The sequence below is a fragment of the Schistocerca serialis genome, chromosome 4, assembly GCF_023864345.2.
Source record: "Schistocerca serialis cubense isolate TAMUIC-IGC-003099 chromosome 4, iqSchSeri2.2, whole genome shotgun sequence".
NCBI classification, from domain to species: domain Eukaryota; kingdom Metazoa; phylum Arthropoda; class Insecta; order Orthoptera; family Acrididae; genus Schistocerca; species Schistocerca serialis.
This window is the reverse complement of record NC_064641.1, coordinates 414,560,611-414,568,110: the sequence shown is the minus strand read 5'-3', so window position 1 is coordinate 414,568,110 and position 7,500 is coordinate 414,560,611. Positions and strand designations below refer to the sequence as shown.

The following is a 7,500-nucleotide window of genomic DNA, read 5'->3' as shown; positions in this document are numbered from 1 at the left end:
AACACCGACGGGCGGTGAACCAACAGCGTGGGACACAAATCCAACTACGAGCTTTTTAACCGCAACAACTTTAATATACGCTATTGGAGCTGGAATTACCGCGGCTGCTGGCACCAGACTTGCCCTCCAATAGATACTCGTTAAAGGATTTAAAGTGTACTCATTCCGATTACGGGGCCTCGGATGAGTCCCGTATCGTTATTTTTCGTCACTACCTCCCCGTGCCGGGAGTGGGTAATTTGCGCGCCTGCTGCCTTCCTTGGATGTGGTAGCCGTTTCTCAGGCTCCCTCTCCGGAATCGAACCCTGATTCCCCGTTACCCGTTACAACCATTGTAGGCGCAGAACCTACCATCGACAGTTGATAAGGCAGACATTTGAAAGATGCGTCGCCGGTACGAGGACCGTGCGATCAGCCCAAAGTTATTCAGAGTCACCAAGGCAAACGGACCGGACGAGCCGACCGATTGGTTTTGATCTAATAAAAGCGTCCCTTCCATCTCTGGTCGGGACTCTGTTTGCATGTATTAGCTCTAGAATTACCACAGTTATCCAAGTAACGTGGGTACGATCTAAGGAACCATAACTGATTTAATGAGCCATTCGCGGTTTCACCTTAATGCGGCTTGTACTGAGACATGCATGGCTTAATCTTTGAGACAAGCATATGACTACTGGCAGGATCAACCAGGGAGCTGCGTCAACTAGAGCTGAGCAGCCGGCCGCCCGGGAGTGTGTCCCGGGGACCCGCGCGAACACGCAAGCGTCCGCTCAATTATTCTGCAAACAGGAGGAGGCTGAGCTCCCCTGCACAACACACCTCGAAACCCTCTCAGGTCCCGGCGGCGCGCAGCGCCGTCCTAAGTACTTGGTCGGGTTCGAGAGAGGCGCAATCGCCCGGAGTTAGGCGAGTAGACGCTTTAGGTGCGACCACCCGTGCTCCCAACTGAGCTTGCCGCTGCCGACAGAGGCCCGGGAGCGTGCTGTCGTGGCATTGCCGGCGGGAGACAACACGCGCCACCTACGGTGACCGGCAGCTCCAACGCCGGCGCCACAGAAGGACAAAAGCCCCACTTGGGTGCCGAAGCGAACTCTCCCAGCACAGCGCACGCGCCAACACGTCCGCACAGCTGCGATACAAACCACCTGCGAGAACCGCTGGGGCGACCGAGCAGCAGACGGCGTCGCGGCGCCGAGCGCCGGGCGGCGGCGCATCCTCAGCGCACAAAGTCCTCAATCGGACCAGCACACTGCAGATGGCCACCGCGCTTCGCACCGGGCCCGCGAGGACCTACTTTGGCCGCAAGGCGCCGCGAGCAGGGGGCGCCGGCGCGCAGCTGCGCCGCCTGCCGCGTCCGTCGGCCGGCGCGCCTGCCACTGGCCGCCCCCACCAGCCGGCTGTAGCGCGTGCGCCCACGCACCGCGCTGCCAGCACGCCGGGCGGCCCCCCCTCACCGGGCGGGGACGGTCCCACCCAGCCACCGCCGCGTATCGCCTCACACCCAGATCCCCCCCCCCCCCCCCCCCCCCCCCCCCCCCCTTTCACGTTCGTGGGCATGGTGGGTATCCCTGAAACAACCGGTTAATAGCTCGACCGATCGTCGCCAACACTGATTCACCTCTAGCGAGAACAACCGCACCACAACGGGTTACCAGTTGTTCATTTGCGTAACGTCACCAGCAAACGTACACGTCCATCGCCATTTGCAACGAGTATTGCATGCCTGTGTCAGGTGTCACAACACACTACGTCTGCCCACATAGACGCAACAACATGTGCACGCCTAGAGAACACGTGGAAGGTCGACCCCGTACGTATGCGGTGTCCATTGCGCGAACGACTGTCAGCCGGCCTCTGCAGCATGTCGCAGATGTGGAACACGGTGCAACATGCTATCACGGTGTGTGAGAAGAGACGACTACGTCCGAATACACGCTCCACTACATCAACAGACTGCTCATGCTGATCGCCATCCAGGGCGTCCGTTCCTCCCACACGTCTGTATGGCGTACCACACTGCAATCCAGCTCTTATAGGGAGACGACACGTAGCTGCGTGCACAATATTTGGACTGTATGGTCCGCCGTTGCTAGGCGCAGTCGTCATACGGCCACATGTGCCACGATGTATCATTCAGTACATACGGACCAATGTGCAGTACAGTTTGTGGGTTTTGCGTACATCGGCGGACAGGTGACAGGCCGTACCACAACGTAGGCTGAGTACGTCGGCATGCGAAGGGCGTTGAACATGCAAACTTCTCACCGACCAGCTTGCGAAGGCAGGGGGGAAGGGGGGGGGGGCATGTACGTCCTGCTGCTATCCACATTACAGTGTATAGCAGGAGCATGTGGAAAGTCAGCAACACCTGCAAGGTGTTTAACATGACGCGATACACAGGGGACCGGGCAGTGCGAGTAGCGAACTATATTGCGAGGGTTGCGGTTAGGCAACACTACACTAATTTAACGAGTTGCATAACAATTACAGAGCAGGTTCAGCGACAACGTGCGTCAGGTTAAGGCGCAATATAGTTTTGGTTACGGCGCACTTTAGGTTAGGTTAAGGCATATTATAGGTTAGGTTAAGGCATATTATAGGTTAGGTTAAGGCATATTATAGGTTAGGTTAAGGCATATTATAGGTTAGGTTAAGGCATATTATAGGTTAGGTTAAGGCATATTATAGGTCAGGTTAAGGCATATTATAGGTTAGGTTAAGGCATATTATAGGTTAGGTTAAGGCATATTATAGGTTAGGTTAAGGCATATTATAGGTTAGGTTAAGGCATATTATAGGTTACGTTACGGCACAACATGGGTTACGTTACGGCACAACATGGGTTACGTTACGGCACAACATGGGTTACGTTACGGCACAACATGGGTTACGTTACGGCACAACATGGGTTACGTTACGGCACAACATGGGTTACGTTACGGCACAACATGGGTTACGTTACGGCACAACATGGGTTACGTTACGGCACAACATGGGTTACGTTACGGCACAACATGGGTTACGTTACGGCACAACATGGGTTACGTTACGGCACAACATGGGTTACGTTACGGCACAACATGGGTTACGTTACGGCACAACATGGGTTACGTTAAGGCACAAATTAGGTTAGGTTAAGGCACAAACTAGGTTAGGTTAAGGCACAACGTAGGTTGGGTTAAGGCACAACGTAGGTTAGGTTAAGGCACAACGTAGGTTAGGTTAAGGCACAACGTAGGTTAGGTTAAGGCACAACGTAGGTTAGGTTAAGGCACAACGTAGGTTAGGTTAAGGCACAAATTAGGTTAGGTTAAGGCACAAATTAGGTTAGGTTAAGGCACAAATTAGGTTAGGTTAAGGCACAAATTAGGTTAGGTTAAGGCACAAATTAGGTTAGGTTAAGGCACAACGTAGGTTAGGTTAAGGCACAACGTAGGTTAGGTTAAGGCACAACGTTGGTTAGGTTAAGGCACAACGTAGGTTAGGTTAAGGCACAACGTAGGTTAGGTTAAGGCACAACGTAGGTTAGGTTAAGGCACAACGTAGGTTAGGTTAAGGCACAACGTAGGTTAGGTTAAGGCACAACGTAGGTTAGGTTAAGGCACAACGTAGGTTAGGTTAAGGCACAACGTAGGTTAGGTTAAGGCACAAATTAGGTTAGGTTAAGGCACAAATTAGGTTAGGTTAAGGCACAAATTAGGTTAGGTTAAGGCACAAATTAGGTTAGGTTAAGGCACAAATTAGGTTAGGTTAAGGCACAAATTAGGTTAGGTTAAGGCACAAATTAGGTTAGGTTAAGGCACAAATTAGGTTAGGTTAAGGCACAACGTAGGTTAGGTTAAGGCACAACGTAGGTTAGGTTAAGGCACAACGTAGGTTAGGTTAAGGCACAACGTAGGTTAGGTTAAGGCACAACGTAGGTTAGGTTAAGGCACAACGTAGGTTAGGTTAAGGCACAACGTAGGTTAGGTTAAGGCACAACGTAGGTTAGGTTAAGGCACAACGTAGGTTAGGTTAAGGCACAACGTAGGTTAGGTTAAGGCACAACGTAGGTTAGGTTAAGGCACAACGTAGGTTAGGTTAAGGCACAACGTAGGTTAGGTTAAGGCACAACGTAGGTTAGGTTAAGGCACAACGTAGGTTAGGTTAAGGCACAACGTAGGTTAGGTTAAGGCACAAATTAGGTTAGGTTAAGGCACAAATTAGGTTAGGTTAAGGCACAAATTAGGTTAGGTTAAGGCACAAATTAGGTTAGGTTAAGGCACAAATTAGGTTAGGTTAAGGCACAAATTAGGTTAGGTTAAGGCACAAATTAGGTTAGGTTAAGGCACAAATTAGGTTAGGTTAAGGCACAACGTAGGTTAGGTTAAGGCACAACGTAGGTTAGGTTAAGGCACAACGTAGGTTAGGTTAAGGCACAACGTAGGTTAGGTTAAGGCACAACGTAGGTTAGGTTAAGGCACAACGTAGGTTAGGTTAAGGCACAACGTAGGTTAGGTTAAGGCACAACGTAGGTTAGGTTAAGGCACAACGTAGGTTAGGTTAAGGCACAACGTAGGTTAGGTTAAGGCACAACGTAGGTTAGGTTAAGGCACAACGTAGGTTAGGTTAAGGCACAACGTAGGTTAGGTTAAGGCACAACGTAGGTTAGGTTAAGGCACAACGTAGGTTAGGTTAAGGCACAACGTAGGTTAGGTTAAGGCACAACGTAGGTTAGGTTAAGGCACAACGTAGGTTAGGTTAAGGCACAACGTAGGTTAGGTTAAGGCACAACGTAGGTTAGGTTAAGGCACAACGTAGGTTAGGTTAAGGCACAAATTAGGTTAGGTTAAGGCACAAATTAGGTTAGGTTAAGGCACAAATTAGGTTAGGTTAAGGCACAAATTAGGTTAGGTTAAGGCACAAATTAGGTTAGGTTAAGGCACAAATTAGGTTAGGTTAAGGCACAAATTAGGTTAGGTTAAGGCACAAATTAGGTTAGGTTAAGGCACAACGTAGGTTAGGTTAAGGCACCACGTAGGTTAGGTTAAGGCACAACGTAGGTTAGGTTAAGGCACAACGTAGGTTAGGTTAAGGCACAACGTAGGTTAGGTTAAGGCACAACGTAGGTTAGGTTAAGGCACAACGTAGGTTAGGTTAAGGCACAACGTAGGTTAGGTTAAGGCACAACGTAGGTTAGGTTAAGGCACAACGTAGGTTAGGTTAAGGCACAACGTAGGTTAGGTTAAGGCACAACGTAGGTTAGGTTAAGGCACAACGTAGGTTAGGTTAAGGCACAAATTAGGTTAGGTTAAGGCACAAATTAGGTTAGGTTAAGGCACAAATTAGGTTAGGTTAAGGCACAAATTAGGTTAGGTTAAGGCACAAATTAGGTTAGGTTAAGGCACAAATTAGGTTAGGTTAAGGCACAAATTAGGTTAGGTTAAGGCACAACGTAGGTTAGGTTAAGGCACAACGTAGGTTAGGTTAAGGCACAACGTAGGTTAGGTTAAGGCACAACGTAGGTTAGGTTAAGGCACAACGTAGGTTAGGTTAAGGCACAACGTAGGTTAGGTTAAGGCACAACGTAGGTTAGGTTAAGGCACAACGTAGGTTAGGTTAAGGCACAACGTAGGTTAGGTTAAGGCACAACGTAGGTTAGGTTAAGGCACAACGTAGGTTAGGTTAAGGCACAACGTAGGTTAGGTTAAGGCACAACGTAGGTTAGGTTAAGGCACAACGTAGGTTAGGTTAAGGCACAACGTAGGTTAGGTTAAGGCACAACGTAGGTTAGGTTAAGGCACAACGTAGGTTAGGTTAAGGCACAACGTAGGTTAGGTTAAGGCACAACGTAGGTTAGGTTAAGGCACAACGTAGGTTAGGTTAAGGCACAACGTAGGTTAGGTTAAGGCACAACGTAGGTTAGGTTAAGGCACAACGTAGGTTAGGTTAAGGCACAACGTAGGTTAGGTTAAGGCACAACGTAGGTTAGGTTAAGCACAACGTAGGTTAGGTTAAGGCACAACGTAGGTTAGGTTAAGGTACAATATAGGTTAGGTTAAGGTACAATATAGGTTAGGTTAAGGTACGATATAGGTTAGGTTAAGGTACGATATAGGTTAGGTTAAGGTACAATTTAGGTTAGGTTAAGGTACGATATAGGTTAGGTTAAGGTACAATATGGCGTAGGTTCAGATACACATTGTTGTAGGGAAAGGTGTATTGGGGGGGGGGGCGGCGGCAGGTTCGTTGATAGTGATTATCGTAATTGGATGCCTGCGGTATTATCTGATTTGTCACGTCAGGATGCACTTTTGGCTCATGACAGGCGGCGCTCCAATTCCATGGTTGTGGCAGATCTGTGTCTTTCGTTCCTGCCATTGAATGTGTGCTGTGACAGGAGGCAGTATTGTGATGTTGGGTGCACCCCTGTGTAGGACATGTGTGGGTGTTCGTGGCTTAGCTGAGCAATGTGCGGATGTCGGAAGGGTGGGATATTGTGTTTTCTGGGTGGACCTCCCGGTCTGGTAATGATAGTGTGGATTGTGTCATGTGGCGGAGAGGATGCACTGGATGTTCTTCCATGCTGGTGGTTAGATATTGTGTGTGTGCCTGTTACAGGCAGAGAGTAGTGTGTGATAAGAGAGTAGTGTGTGATAAGAGAGTAGTGTGTGATAAGAGTGTCTGGCTGACGTGTGGTTCTCATTGTGTGCAGAGGCTTTCAGCATGTATAGGGACGGTTGTATACATTGTATTCTGATGGCTCTGCATCTATTACTCATCAGTGCCGTGTATACGGTTACTCTGGTTCCAGTCGAAACTGTTCTATCTCTGTACATTAGTGACACTGCGGCTCCACTATGTTGCCGCCCCTGTCGGCCGTTTCCCCCAGTGTATGGCTAATGATTATCAGCAATCAGTCTATTAGTCAATACCGGTAGTGTGACGACGTCAAATGTCCGGGATGGGGGAAGCTACACCCTTCCCGTGGGTCAGGGCCTAGAAAGACTCTTCCCACGCAGGAGACTCGGACTGTCGTTACTCTTCAGAGACATATATGTGCCCAGCGTTTTTTGCGACTGCGAGTGCAACGCCCACGGGTGCCGACATGGATGGGGCGCTTCCTAGCTGATGGCTCAGCATGAGAATCCGTACAGTGAGCAATGCGATCGCGTCTGTAGCTTGTACGTGGTACAGCTCGCAGCTCATGAATAGGGACAGCGGGAATGTCGCATATTGGAAATATCTCTTCATGAAACGCATGTTATAGGTGTGGATTGCACCTTACGAGTGCGGGAAACGTCCGCCGTTCATCCGCTGGCGATGCGAGTTTGGCGGTTGGGGTGGGGCACGAACGGGTGCAGGTGGTGTGATTGCCGGTCCACGACTTCGTGCGGCAGAGGCACTGGCGTATGGGTGCTGTGGTCGAGAGAGGCTGCATGCTTTGTGGGTGGCGTCGAAAGATGGGCACTGTGGGCCCATCGATGTCTTAGTCGGCTTGGCGTCCCATAGATGGCGGTA

General features: G+C 49.7%; 1 non-coding gene across 1 annotated transcript in view; it reads right to left on the bottom strand.

Moving 5' to 3' along the window:
* The window catches only part of LOC126476912 (small subunit ribosomal RNA), a 1,909-nt gene extending 1,216 nt beyond the window's left edge, over positions 1–693 (bottom strand). Inside the window, exon 1 of the ribosomal RNA XR_007587343.1 lies at positions 1–693. This exon is cut by the window's left edge and continues 1,216 nt beyond it. This is a non-coding gene — a ribosomal RNA (small subunit ribosomal RNA).
* Between the last annotated feature and the right edge of the window lie 6,807 nt (positions 694–7,500).